Source organism: Rhagoletis zephyria, unplaced genomic scaffold (assembly GCF_001687245.7).
Source record: "Rhagoletis zephyria isolate East Lansing unplaced genomic scaffold, Rhagoletis_zephyria_1.1 Rzeph_scaffold_00943, whole genome shotgun sequence".
In the NCBI taxonomy this organism is placed as follows: domain Eukaryota; kingdom Metazoa; phylum Arthropoda; class Insecta; order Diptera; family Tephritidae; genus Rhagoletis; species Rhagoletis zephyria.
Window position 1 is genome coordinate 48,039 of NW_016158027.1, and position 13,537 is coordinate 61,575.

The 13,537-nt window shown below is 34.2% G+C and overlaps 1 long non-coding RNA gene across 1 annotated transcript in view; it reads right to left on the bottom strand.

Moving 5' to 3' along the window:
- Nucleotides 1–5,288, bottom strand: part of LOC108362126 (uncharacterized) — a 12,643-nt gene extending 7,355 nt beyond the window's left edge. The window contains exon 1 of the long non-coding RNA XR_001847418.1: nt 5,027–5,288. This is a non-coding gene — a long non-coding RNA (uncharacterized LOC108362126). The remainder of the gene's footprint in view (nt 1–5,026) is intronic.
- Between the last annotated feature and the right edge of the window lie 8,249 nt (nt 5,289–13,537).

Here is a 13,537-nt window from a genome sequence, read left to right on the forward strand (position 1 = left end):
TATTTTTGATGTTTGTCCACCCATTTTATAAAAATAAATATAGAATATTAAATAATTTAGGTATAAATTGTTAGTAATAAAAGGCCATGTAATAAACGGCAAGAATCTTCGATCCTTGCCACTAAATAGGCAGCCTTTAGGTTGCCAAAATATTAATAATTATTATTTTGATATTAAATTAACGACACCTTTTTTCTCCTTTTCCTGTCTGGATTTCTTGCTTGGCTAAACAGCCTATATAGAGTCATCTTCCTGGTTGCTTTTTACCTGGAGTTTCCCATTGTAAAGTTTCAAATAAGCTTGTATGAGCCTCTGATTAGCACGTTAAGCGCAGTTTTTTGCTGAGGCAAACCGGTGATGAAAATAGCGACCACCTGTTCGCCGAAATGAGGTTGCTGCTTGGCAGTGGACACCAACTTGTTCATTTTGAGGTCGAAACGTTGCCCGGTTGGCGAGGTTATGTAGCTTTTTTATGTTAACAGCTACGTCAGCTACTAACGGTGTTCTGTCAGTACGAAGGCATTGCCGCTAGATTTGGCAGGATATTTTGCCGCTTCAAGGCAGCTTGCCACTATAAAAAGGCAAGTTGCCGCTAGATCTGGCAGGATCTTTTGCCGCTTAAAGGCAGCTTGCCACTATAAAAAGACAAGTTGCCGCTAGATCTGGCAGGATCGCCATGTAATAAGATGACAAGGTAATAAGACGACAATTTGTTGTGGCGCAGTCAAGCGCTTATCGAATATTGTTCTTTATTCATTAATTCTTTCCTAATTTATACAAATTTAAACTTATTTAATTTTATGTGTTCTTATTTACTATAATACATATTTATTATACTTCTTACATACTAGTCTTACAAACACATGTATGTGCAGCCAGACACTTATGCACATACAAATGCACATTGGATTAGCTTAGCAAAATATGCTTATGGGAGAATGCAGTGTAAGCAGAAATCAAGCATTCCATAATATATCGTGTGAACCACAATTTGTTTGCATTACCGACAATTTGTTTGCATTACCGACAAAATAAGTTTAATGCACTTTTGGCGCGTGTGGAACTTTGTTATGTAGATATGCATTTCTGATACACTACATTACGTTTGCAATAAAGTCTTAAACACGTTGCCTACTTTTCTCTGACGTTTTATGCTGCACAGTTTTTTTGATGCTTTTGTGAGCGTGCAATTGCTTTTATTGTGCAGTTGCAAGTATTACAACAAGCCTCGGATCCTCAAGTGTTTACACAACCAGCCTTTGAACACGGGATTCTTAGTCCAAGAATCCCAAAAATGCGCGTAGGCTTGGTTTGCATCATATTTAAGCCATATGTGTCCATTAAAATAAATATCTTTTGAAGCAGCTGCAGTAAAACACAAAGATTGTAAAGATTTATTAAGAAAATAATTCAAACTCAGTTCTACTTACAAGATTTAGTAACAAAGAAAAATTACTGGGAAGTTGAAAAACGTAATTTTTTACACAAAAAATGTCCAAACGTCCACAGGATACATAAAACGTCCAAATGACGTTAAAAACGTCCACCTGGCAATGCTGCTTCTATGAGCGAAACTAAACGATACCGATACGTTCGCTATTGTTTAAGTTCTCTGGTCATGATACAAAAAAAAGGTAGTTTCACTCATTGTTTTTGCCCGCTATGTTAGCCATTTAACTTTTGCTGGCATTATGACATCTTTATCAAAGTTTTGTAAATCCGGCGGAAAAAGAGCAAGTTTTTTGGTGACGCAGTGTAATGTACATACATATGTACATACTTACATAGGTATGTATATCTTAACAAGATGTGACAACAAGCAGAATTTATTTGTTTATATGTCCATACATACATACATATCTATCTACATACCTTAATTGTTTTTCTTATAACATAAAACTTAGTGTGTTTTTAATAAAAAATGCACGAGTTTCTAATCATAATTATTACACATTTCAAAACTCCAAAACAGTACTATTCAGGACCGTATGAAAAGACTAAGAACCATTAAAAATAATAGAAATTCCCATCCCAATATACCATCAATTATGTTTTGTTAATACCAATGTGGCAACGCTGCTTCTAAAATGTGCAATTTATGAAACTTCAAAAATGGCTCTATCCGTGAAAAAAATTGAAGTGAAACTACGTTCTCTTTTTTTATCATTTTCATTCTCATAGATTGTTTATAATGAATTTTGCTAAAATTTCAAAATCAAAAGTTATTAAAATAAACTCTATGGGACAACGAAATATTATTTTTTGCTTTTTAGTCCATTTGTAGGAGAGCAAGGAATATTAAAGATTTTTTTTATTTTATTTATTAACTAAATAATATTACATGACTTAAAAATAGTACCATTGGAAGTGATGAAAGCGGTATGAATTAAAAGTAATTATAGTTAACTATTCATTTAATTGATAATTACACTAGTTTACAAGACACGGTAGTGAAGCTTATTAAATTTATTATCTTCTACGTAAACGATAATTTCAAATCGGATTAGTAGTTTAGGACAGGCCTTCCCAAAGTGGGTGACGCGGCACCCTGGGGCGCCGCTAGTGGCTAGAGTATACTAGTGGTACGGGCAAATTCTTTAGACTTTCCATACACAAAACAAGCGATTTGATCAAACTTCAACATGGCGGCCAGACAATCAAAAAATTTTGATTTTTATTAAAATTATCTTCAGTGGCTTGTCAAACCCCATANTTACGTTTGCAATAAAGTCTTAAACACGTTGCCTACTTTTCTCTGACGTTTTATGCTGCACAGTTTTTTTGATGCTTTTGTGAGCGTGCAATTGCTTTTATTGTGCAGTTGCAAGTATTACAACAAGCCTCGGATCCTCAAGTGTTTACACAACCAGCCTTTGAACACGGGATTCTTAGTCCAAGAATCCCAAAAATGCGCGTAGGCTTGGTTTGCATCATATTTAAGCCATATGTGTCCATTAAAATAAATATCTTTTGAAGCAGCTGCAGTAAAACACAAAGATTGTAAAGATTTATTAAGAAAATAATTCAAACTCAGTTCTACTTACAAGATTTAGTAACAAAGAAAAATTACTGGGAAGTTGAAAAACGTAATTTTTTACACAAAAAATGTCCAAACGTCCACAGGATACATAAAACGTCCAAATGACGTTAAAAACGTCCACCTGGCAATGCTGCTTCTATGAGCGAAACTAAACGATACCGATACGTTCGCTATTGTTTAAGTTCTCTGGTCATGATACAAAAAAAAGGTAGTTTCACTCATTGTTTTTGCCCGCTATGTTAGCCATTTAACTTTTGCTGGCATTATGACATCTTTATCAAAGTTTTGTAAATCCGGCGGAAAAAGAGCAAGTTTTTTGGTGACGCAGTGTAATGTACATACATATGTACATACTTACATAGGTATGTATATCTTAACAAGATGTGACAACAAGCAGAATTTATTTGTTTATATGTCCATACATACATACATATCTATCTACATACCTTAATTGTTTTTCTTATAACATAAAACTTAGTGTGTTTTTAATAAAAAAGGCACGAGTTTCTAATCATAATTATTACACATTTCAAAACTCCAAAACAGTACTATTCAGGACCGTATGAAAAGACTAAGAACCATTAAAAATAATAGAAATTCCCATCCCAATATACCATCAATTATGTTTTGTTAATACCAATGTGGCAACGCTGCTTCTAAAATGTGCAATTTATGAAACTTCAAAAATGGCTCTATCCGTGAAAAAAATTGAAGTGAAACTACGTTCTCTTTTTTTATCATTTTCATTCTCATAGATTGTTTATAATGAATTTTGCTAAAATTTCAAAATCAAAAGTTATTAAAATAAACTCTATGGGACAACGAAATATTATTTTTTGCTTTTTAGTCCATTTGTAGGAGAGCAAGGAATATTAAAGATTTTTTTTATTTTATTTATTAACTAAATAATATTACATGACTTAAAAATAGTACCATTGGAAGTGATGAAAGCGGTATGAATTAAAAGTAATTATAGTTAACTATTCATTTAATTGATAATTACACTAGTTTACAAGACACGGTAGTGAAGCTTATTAAATTTATTATCTTCTACGTAAACGATAATTTCAAATCGGATTAGTAGTTTAGGACAGGCCTTCCCAAAGTGGGTGACGCGGCACCCTGGGGCGCCGCTAGTGGCTAGAGTATACTAGTGGTACGGGCAAATTCTTTAGACTTTCCATACACAAAACAAGCGATGTGATCAAACTTCAACATGGCGGCCAGACAATCAAAAAATTTTGATTTTTATTAAAATTATCTTCAGTGGCTTGTCAAACCCCATACACAACACAAATAGCTTGCAGCAAACGGATATTTCGCTCTTGAGCGTAGTTCCCCAGTTCGTTTTGTTAACGTAAAATTGAATCAGAAAATTTTCAGTAAAATATCTGAAAACGTATCCTTTTCACAACCACTTTCGGTACTTTTGACATGATACAAAAAAAAGTAGTTTCGCTCATTGTTTTTGCCCGCTATGTTAGCCATTTAACTTTTGCTGGCATTATGACATCTCTATCAAAGTTTTGTAATTCCGGCGGAAAAAGAGCAAGTTTTTTTGGTGACGCAGTGTAATGTACATACATATACACATAAGGTGTACACCTTAACAAGATGTGCCAACAAGCAGAATTTATTTGTTTAAATGTCCATACATACATACATATCTATGTACATACCTTAATTGTTTTTCTTGTACCATAAAACTTAGTGGTTTTTAATAAAAAAGGCACGACTTTCTAATCATAGTTATTACACATTTCGAAACTCCAAAACAGTACTATTAAGGACCGTCTGAAAAGACTACGAACTATTAAAAATAATAGAAACTCCCATCCCAAAATACCATCAATTATGTTTTGTTAATACCAACGCTGCTTCTAAAATGTGCAATTTATGAAACTTCAAAAATGGCTCTATCCGTGAAAAAAGTTTGAAGTGAAACTACCTTCTATTTTTTTATCATTTTCATTCTCATATACATACCTTGTTTATACCGACACATAAAGCGCTTTAACCCACTTCGCCGTGATTCAAAACGTATGCATAAACCTTTTCACAACCACTTTCGCTACTTGTGTATACCTAATCCGCGTTTCATCCACTTTTCTTCCCGTTTTCGGATTAATTTTCGGATTTTTTTGCTGGCTGGGCTATTCTCCTAACAAGCGCATCAGTTTCGCGCACGTGTATATATTACTTATTCTTTGGAACTTCAAAATCACACTGTCAAAGAGCGAATCAACAAGATTTTAGAGGCAGTCTTCTCGTGTTAGTGAGGTACCCATTCGCAATGCAAATCGAAGAAGATCGAAGTACTTCAGACTTACACCACTAGCGACGAAATTTTTAAAGCTATCGATAAATTTGTACAGAAAAATGGTTTGAAATGGAACAAGTGTGCGGATATTTGCCGTGGTTGGAAAAACGAAAGGAGCGATGTCTAGGAAGATGCCGCCACTAGATTTAAAACCCGTAGTGGATGACGCTGCGAAAATAACACAGGCCTGCGAAATTAAAATACACCTCTGATTTTTTCTAGCACGTCGAGATTTTTTTTATTGATGACATGTACATTTTAGAATTTCTAGCAATTTGCATTCATTTATCACTTAAATTGCTTTCGTGAAATTGGCGGTAAAAATTATTTTCTTAGCTTTATTTTCTTCGCTGGTTATCGAAGATCGAACATCGAAAGGGAAATTATGAGCTATGCAACCGTGTCGAAATTTTCGTTCAGTATCGAATTTTCTGTCGAACAGAATTTTGCCTTCGATGGTGTAGCGAAGTGTTAGAAAATTCTGAAAAATTTATGATTTGCATTTGTTTTTTTACTTTATGGCGGCTAGACACTAATTTTAAACTATTTTTATTAATTCGAAAAACTACACTTAAACCCTCTTAAACATTTTCTACTCCTGGCCAGTTTACCAAGCTCTCATCCTCTGACGAATCGTTGAACCAGAACTCAGTTGTACTCATCTTTACCACGTTTTTATAAACTCGCTTTCTTTTTTATTTCATTTTAATTTGCACAAATTTACATACATATGTATAAGCACACTATTTAGTTTGCTCGATTTGTAAACAACATTTCTCAGCGGTGAAAAATATACTATTGTAAACAACATAACCGAGCGAAATTCACAATAGCGCTATTCTTCATCGAATGAGCGTCATAATACCAAATGAAAATTCGTTCGATCAGCACTTTCGACCACAGTCGAATGCAACTCATGATAGAGGCCTTACTTTTACATTTCTATGTGAGACTACATTTTCAACAAATGCTTACATAAACAAGTAATTTTTAAGCAAAAAAAAACCGATTTCAATTCCCTTCTAAGAATTTAAGGTTATCGTTAATCTATTCATGATCCAATGATCGGATTTAAACCAAATTAGACCACCTGTCAGGTAACACCTTTACTTTAAAAAAGAATTATAGTAATTGGTTAACGTGGTCCAAAGTTATGCGGTAACATACATAGAAAAAAATAATAAAAAAGTATTGGTACCCTCCCGGGTATCAAGACACTTTTCCCCCTATTTCTGAAAGCTTGTAAAATTAATTTTGAATTGCACGACCCACTCCGTTGCTTATGCCAGGATTTTAACTCTCATTCCAGCACGTTTGATATATCAGATCCGCTTTTCAGCATTAAGAAATCGATACTGTCCTCTCTCAATAAATGAATCATTAAAATAAAGACATAAAATCGGCTGATGAATTTAGTTCTGTAGCTGAACAGTTTTAGATCTCGACACTTAACAAACTCCTGCCTATCGTGACTCGGCGCAAAAATTGAAAATACTGGTTCCGTACGTCATGCGGACTGCGTCCCTCGTGCGGATGGGCGGGAATGGAGGGTAAAAACCGTTGGGATATTATTATTATTATTATTAAATCGATAGCCTTCGTTTTGTGAACAAATACACCAGCAAGCTTTCAGCGTCAAATGATTTCAGGCTAAAATTGTCAAAGCTCCCAATAAACTTAAAGGAAATAATGAAATCATCAAAACTATTTTAGTGCTCACATTAAAGCTAAAGGAGCATAAAGTTTTCATTGTGTTTTCTTGTATTCGTAGACATTTGAAGAGTAGGGGTGCCGCGAAATTTTTTTAGCACAACAAGGGTGCCGAGGTGAAAAAAATTTGGGAACCTCTGGTTTAAGAGTTAATCATTGATTCATCGAAAATTTTGGATAATAAAAAAAATAATTAAAAACAAGTTGCTTTCGGTAAAAATATCCAGATGATAGAAACTTTTAACTTTTCGATTCTTGCATAAATACAATAAGGTCCTAAATTGAATAATAAATGTAGAAGTTATGAGCACTGAAGTAGAGATACATACAAAAAGTTTCCACACACATTTATGATTTGCCCATTCAAATTCGCTCCAAAAATTGGGGTAAGCTTACTATAATTCCCATAAAGCTGAAAATCGGTACGAGTGTTCCTAACACCTATATGAATGAAATGTCAAATGTCATCGATCCCACGTCTGCAAAAAGATTTATTCAAGGTCAAAGGTCACATGAATTGATTTTTTGCGTTTTTCAGGAAAACGCTAAGGTTTATTATATAATAGGTGAGACGAAAATATAGATCACAGAATTATCTATAAAAACTGCTGTGACACTTTTGTTCCTAAGAATTACCATATTCGAGATATAGCGATTCAAAAAGTTTAAAAAGTGTATTTCTCCACGCCACCTGTGGGTTAGAGTGCTACTATTAGGGTGACCAAGAGTCCTGACTTATCATGACATGTGTGGTGTAACAGTAAGTTTGTGGCACGGTCGAGTGGCACGTCGGCATGCTGGTGGTTCCTGGCATAGATCATCGGTTGGGGTGGGTCTTTGTGCACTCGCCTACGCTACACTAACAAATAAATTTCATGCCGAATAATTTATAAAGAAATACGCAAAAGAAAAGAACTCGAAAAGAAAAAGACAGCAGAAAACGCAAAGTCAGGTCCTGTCAGGCGGAGTCTACCCACCCTCTTCGGCGTCCGGTCAACGCGAAACCATGGGCGTTGTGCTGACTCATCTCACCTTACAACGCCCCTTAACCTGACTACGTCCGTTGGTCAGTCATCCCGTCCTCCCCTGTCTATCAGTCCTATCGTCCGTCATTACCCCATATCTCCTCTTGCACGCAAGCGCAATACACACACCAAAATTAATAAATTAGCGCCTAATTTTCATAATAATACTCTCATCTTAATTTCATTTTTTTTTCCTTTATTAAAAATTCAACCTAGATACAAAGCTCTGAGCTAAACTTTAATTAAACTACCCTCGTATTCCTCCAATTTTCTTTCCTGAGAATACAGCACAAATGTCAAATTACTATTTACATATGTACATAAGTATCCATTCATAAGCATACGTACATACTTAAATAGGTATTATTAACAATAGAAAATCAATTAATTCCACGAAAAGCAGCTAAGGTCCCCAAAAGGGAATATGCAAAAAAAGCAAATATTATTTACTTAAGTGAATCCTAAACTTATCCCTGCTCAAAAAAACAACAATCTCGGTAAAATTGGTTTTTACTCGCCATTCTATGGTTAAATAGTAATGTTTTTCCGTGTATATTTATATATATATATATGTATATATATATATGGTTTTCCCTTTTTTTGAGGCGCGATAACAAAATCACTTGGGTATGTACATACGTATGTAATAACTGCTCAAACCATAAGCATGCACATAAATATGCGTAAGTATGTAAAAATAAAATCAAAGAAAAAGTACTCACTCACTTGGTCCGCTCCTTCGATGGTGGTACCAGCATCCCAGAGAAGAGCCTGTGTGGGGGGAGAAAACCTTACAAACGCATATACATAAGTTCTCTTATACATAGAAGTACTAGCCTAGCGTGTCGGTACTAGGAATAGTATCACTCGTGAGGCGGATCACTCAATAGGAATTGCGGTTTAAAGCAAGTTATTAAAGGTGCAAAAAAAGTGTTAAAAAGAAATAAAAATTAGAATTTTATAAGTGCTAAGAAACCAAAGTGAACTTCATATTAAGTGATTCGTTATAAAAAAAAGTGAAGTGAGCTCATAACTTCAAAATTCAGCTCGTTTTGCAGGCCTGACCACAAAATCTCAATGGGCATTAAAAAGTTATTATACGTGGGTAAAGGAAACCACGAAAAGGAAATCAAGCCAAATAGGAAAACGTGAACTAAAGTTTACATTGGTTTCCCTACCCTTTCCGAATTAAAGAACTCGAAGCGCGATACATTGTATATACTTACAAGTATGGAATCCTATGCCCCTTTTTGTCTATGTTCTTTCTAACAGCGGACGTGCCTGCCAAACTGAAAAGCATGATGGCGGCAGTGTTTGACAGGCACGTTCGACGATGCGAACGGCAATGGAAGGTAAGAAATGGAAGATGGATGACATGAGAATGAAAGAATTATGAAATAGCAGAATGTCGAACCAAAACGAATTTCAAAAATCTGACAATGCGAATGACGTCAAAATGAAAGAATTGCAAAATACCGAAATGTCGAAACAGAAGAAATAGATGACAGGCACGTGTTCAAGGGTTTCGTGCAACAAAAAGAGTTGTTGTGTTGCGCCATTCCATATTAAAAAAAAGTAATGTGGTTAAATACGCTTTTCTATTAAGTTGAAAAATTATATATTTCGCCAGCCAAAAAGTGTATAAATAAATATATAGCATATTGCTATAAGATTTATTTATAAAAACGGTACATGCTTATGACCTTATTCATAAAAAAGAAAATAGATGTAAAGTAACATTAAAAAAATCGATTTACTTACTTTTTAAGAATTTGGGAAAAACATTTAACTAAAGTTTTTGTGCACCCATCTCTTTTTCTGTTTATTATTTTAAAATTTTTCTTTTCCTTAATACTCATTGAGTTTTCATTTACACCCAGCAAAAATCAAAATATTTTATAAGAAATTTGTTGACCGTTTCTCGCACACTTCTCTCATGCTTTTTTATCGTAGTTATTATTCTGTTGACATCTAAATTGCCATAAATTTTATGTTGTTGCCAATACATTGTTTTCCGGCGTTTCCTCTGTGAACTTTTATAACTACATTCATAAAAATATTGCTAATTTTGGTTTATAATTTTTTCCATCTTGTTATTGCTGAATATCAAAAAGGAATTAATAAATAATAAAAAGTTAGTTACAATTTTAGTGAATGGTTCTTGCAAATAATATTATTTTATGGTTGCAATGACTTGATCGCCGTCAGGAGCTTATCAACTTTTTTGCCAAAACCAAAGCAGACGGGAAGGAAAAATAGTTGTTCATTAACGATTTGTCTGAAATATCGTTCTTGAAACGCGTTACTGCTCACTAAATTTGTAAAAATAAAATTTTTTCACTTAATTGTTATATTCTTCCTCATTGTGGTAAATTTATTCATCATCACAGCAGGGCGCAATCTTCTTTTCTATTATTATTGTATCGCTACTTTGAATTTCTCAATTTTGACAATTCTGATCTAAAGGTAAACGAAACCTCAGAAACTTTAAATGCACTGAAATTCACTAATACCCACTTCCGCAAAAATCACCTTATTTCGTATTTCCTTTGTCAAAAGTTATTGTAAATTACATATTTTTATTGTCTTATTAATAAAAAATAAAAATTTTAAAAAGCCTATTAAATTGCCATTTACAAAAATTTTTCAATTTATAAGCCTTTTTTAAGCTACTTTATTGTTTATGAATAAGGCTATTACAAATTAGTACAATCAAAACACGTTCCTTATCGAAAAATTTATTATTAAGAAAATTTGCTGTTCTCACATTTTCTTTCAACATCCAATTTTACTTTACTTTTTGTACAGATATGCCATCGCCGCCAGGACGGCGCAATCTTGTATTCTATCTTTCTTGTCAAATATGCATTTTGATCTAACTGTCATACTACTATTAACGGTAACCATGAATATTCATTAAAATCGTTTCAATTCGGAATAAAAGTAATTTACATACTGCTAGTGTAAATATATTTTTTAATATAAACTACCTTTTTTAATTCTAAAATAAATCAACAATCTCAAGATTTATAAGAAAATTGTCTTCAAAAAATACGTCCCAAATCATCCCTGTTGATATCATAATTCAAATGCAAATTAGAAAGAAATTTTGATACAAAAGTTTTTCCGCGATATTCATCATACATTGTTATCATCTTACTTGTCCGGATGTCGCTCTGGAAAGAAATATATTTAAACTGATATGTTTTCTTGAAAATAAATGCAAATTTACCTATTTTTTCCACCGGCAAGCACGAATATGATATTCAAAACAGAAGCAATGACAACAAATTTTACACACATTGTTGTATTTTAGCGCAAACGATAAGTTTCACAAATATTTTAAATTATTGCCTGGAACATACACATTTATCGTTATTATTGGAAATGCAAGACTTGGCACGCATTTTTAATTTCTTTTTTATTGAATTCAAATGAATAAAAACACATTTTTCTAAAATATTTCTCAATTTACATTTTAAAGTTTTTTCTGAAACTTGAATGTAACTCTGTGCGGAGAATGAGAGAATTGAAAATCAGGTGATCTCAGCTGTTTTCAAATGTAAACAAACAAAATGGCGCTTTCCATACTTGTAAGCCTATACAATGGCGCGATATTCGAGATTCAACCCAATAAAATAAAAGTTACAAAAAAAATATGTATCTAAATATGTATGTATGCCAATACTTAAAAAAATAAAAATAAAAATCAAACCAAATCAAATCAATAACGAAAATTTATAATCGGGCGAGCAATGCATGCAAAATAAAAAAAATAGGAAACCGCTATTAAACTAATAAATTCCAGTAAAAAACTGATAAACTGTGTGATAAAAATGTGTGATAATGTGATAAACTGTAAAAAAACGAAATCTCATATAACAAAACTCAACAAAAAAGGAATAAATGAAACTGAACAGAAAAAACTAGGTAAGTAATACCAAACTACTTCTCTCTTATTAATATTGCTATTTAAAAAAAAAACTATATCTACTTCAAACTTATATGTACTTGTAACACCTAAAACTAAAGGCTTCATGTAAAAAACTCAATAAAACTCCAACTGAGCAAAATTTCAAATGAATAAAAAACTCAGTAACTCTCTAACTGGACAAAATTTCAAATGAATATAAAAAAACTCAATAAAACTCCAACTGGGCAACATTTCTACTGTATACAAAAAAAACTCAATAAAACTAGAGTGATTTCATGTTTTTCCACTGCGGGTAGGGCTGGAGATGTTGACGTCGTCGATGCTCTGGTTATCAAGTAGGCTTCAATCCTCTCCTGTGCGCTGAGGTAGGTTCAGCTCACTCTAGAGCAGGTGGTCAGCTTCTGACGTTGATCCTGGCAAAGTATGTTTGACTTTCCGTCAAGTAGTCGTGGTGTATGAGCGATGCTTCTTGTCCCAAAATTTAGTGATTGGGTGACACAGATGCTCATTTGCAGACAGATGTTGCTGTCAATTTTATAGCAGCGACGTCTCTGTTACTTCCTCAGTGGGGGTCACAATGACTCCTCCAGGTATTGGCTCGACTGCCGACAAAGGTAAGTGGAGGTCCTTTTGCAAATTCCTCGGCGGGCGACGTCCTATTCCAGTTAGCCAAATTCGACGATAACAGCAAATTTACTTCACCGGACGGTTGGCGATATATGTACGTATGGGACCGCTAGATGTTCACGTTATGGGCCATTTTATTTTATAAATTTTTTTTTTTCAAACCTTTTTTTTAAAGAAACTGCACTTTCACTTGGCTCCTTCAATTAACATGTCACCACTATCATGAATCCTTTAGCCATCTTTAGGGCCTTTTATACGGGTGTCTAAATCAAAAAAATTTCACTCAGGCGAACCGCAATTCGGCTCAAGGGTCCCACAACCAGATACCGCATTCACACTCACACCGCTTCACCGATGCATTTGTTGCGAGTGCTACATGTCCCAAACTTGCCTTCTACATATGTTGCTGGCGCTACATGATGCAAACTGGTCCACATCATATGTTGCCAGCACTTCTGTAGCATTATGGCTACTATGTTGCACTAACACATGCTCACACTCACACTTTCTTTCAAGCAAAGGCGTGCGTATCAAGCTCGCAGCCGCCGATGGTGCCTGCAACATGGAGCGTGTGCGTAAAAGAGTTAATAGCGCCGCCTGTGTTGTGGTTTTTTTATTGCGTCCAACGTGTGGCCTCGACTCACGACTCATAGCCGGGCAACATTCTCACTAGGCACTGAGCGTAGGTATACATTTAAAAACGATAACACAGGTTTACTTCTATTTTTACATAGTCCTATACCATGAACCAACGACTACAGATCACCTAATCAGCCATCGTTGTATTTGTAATCGATTTTCAGAAAAAAGTTTTCGTAGCGTTTTTGACGTTTTTCGGTTTTGTTTACACCGTCTTCTACCTCTTCGTAGTGATTTTTTAG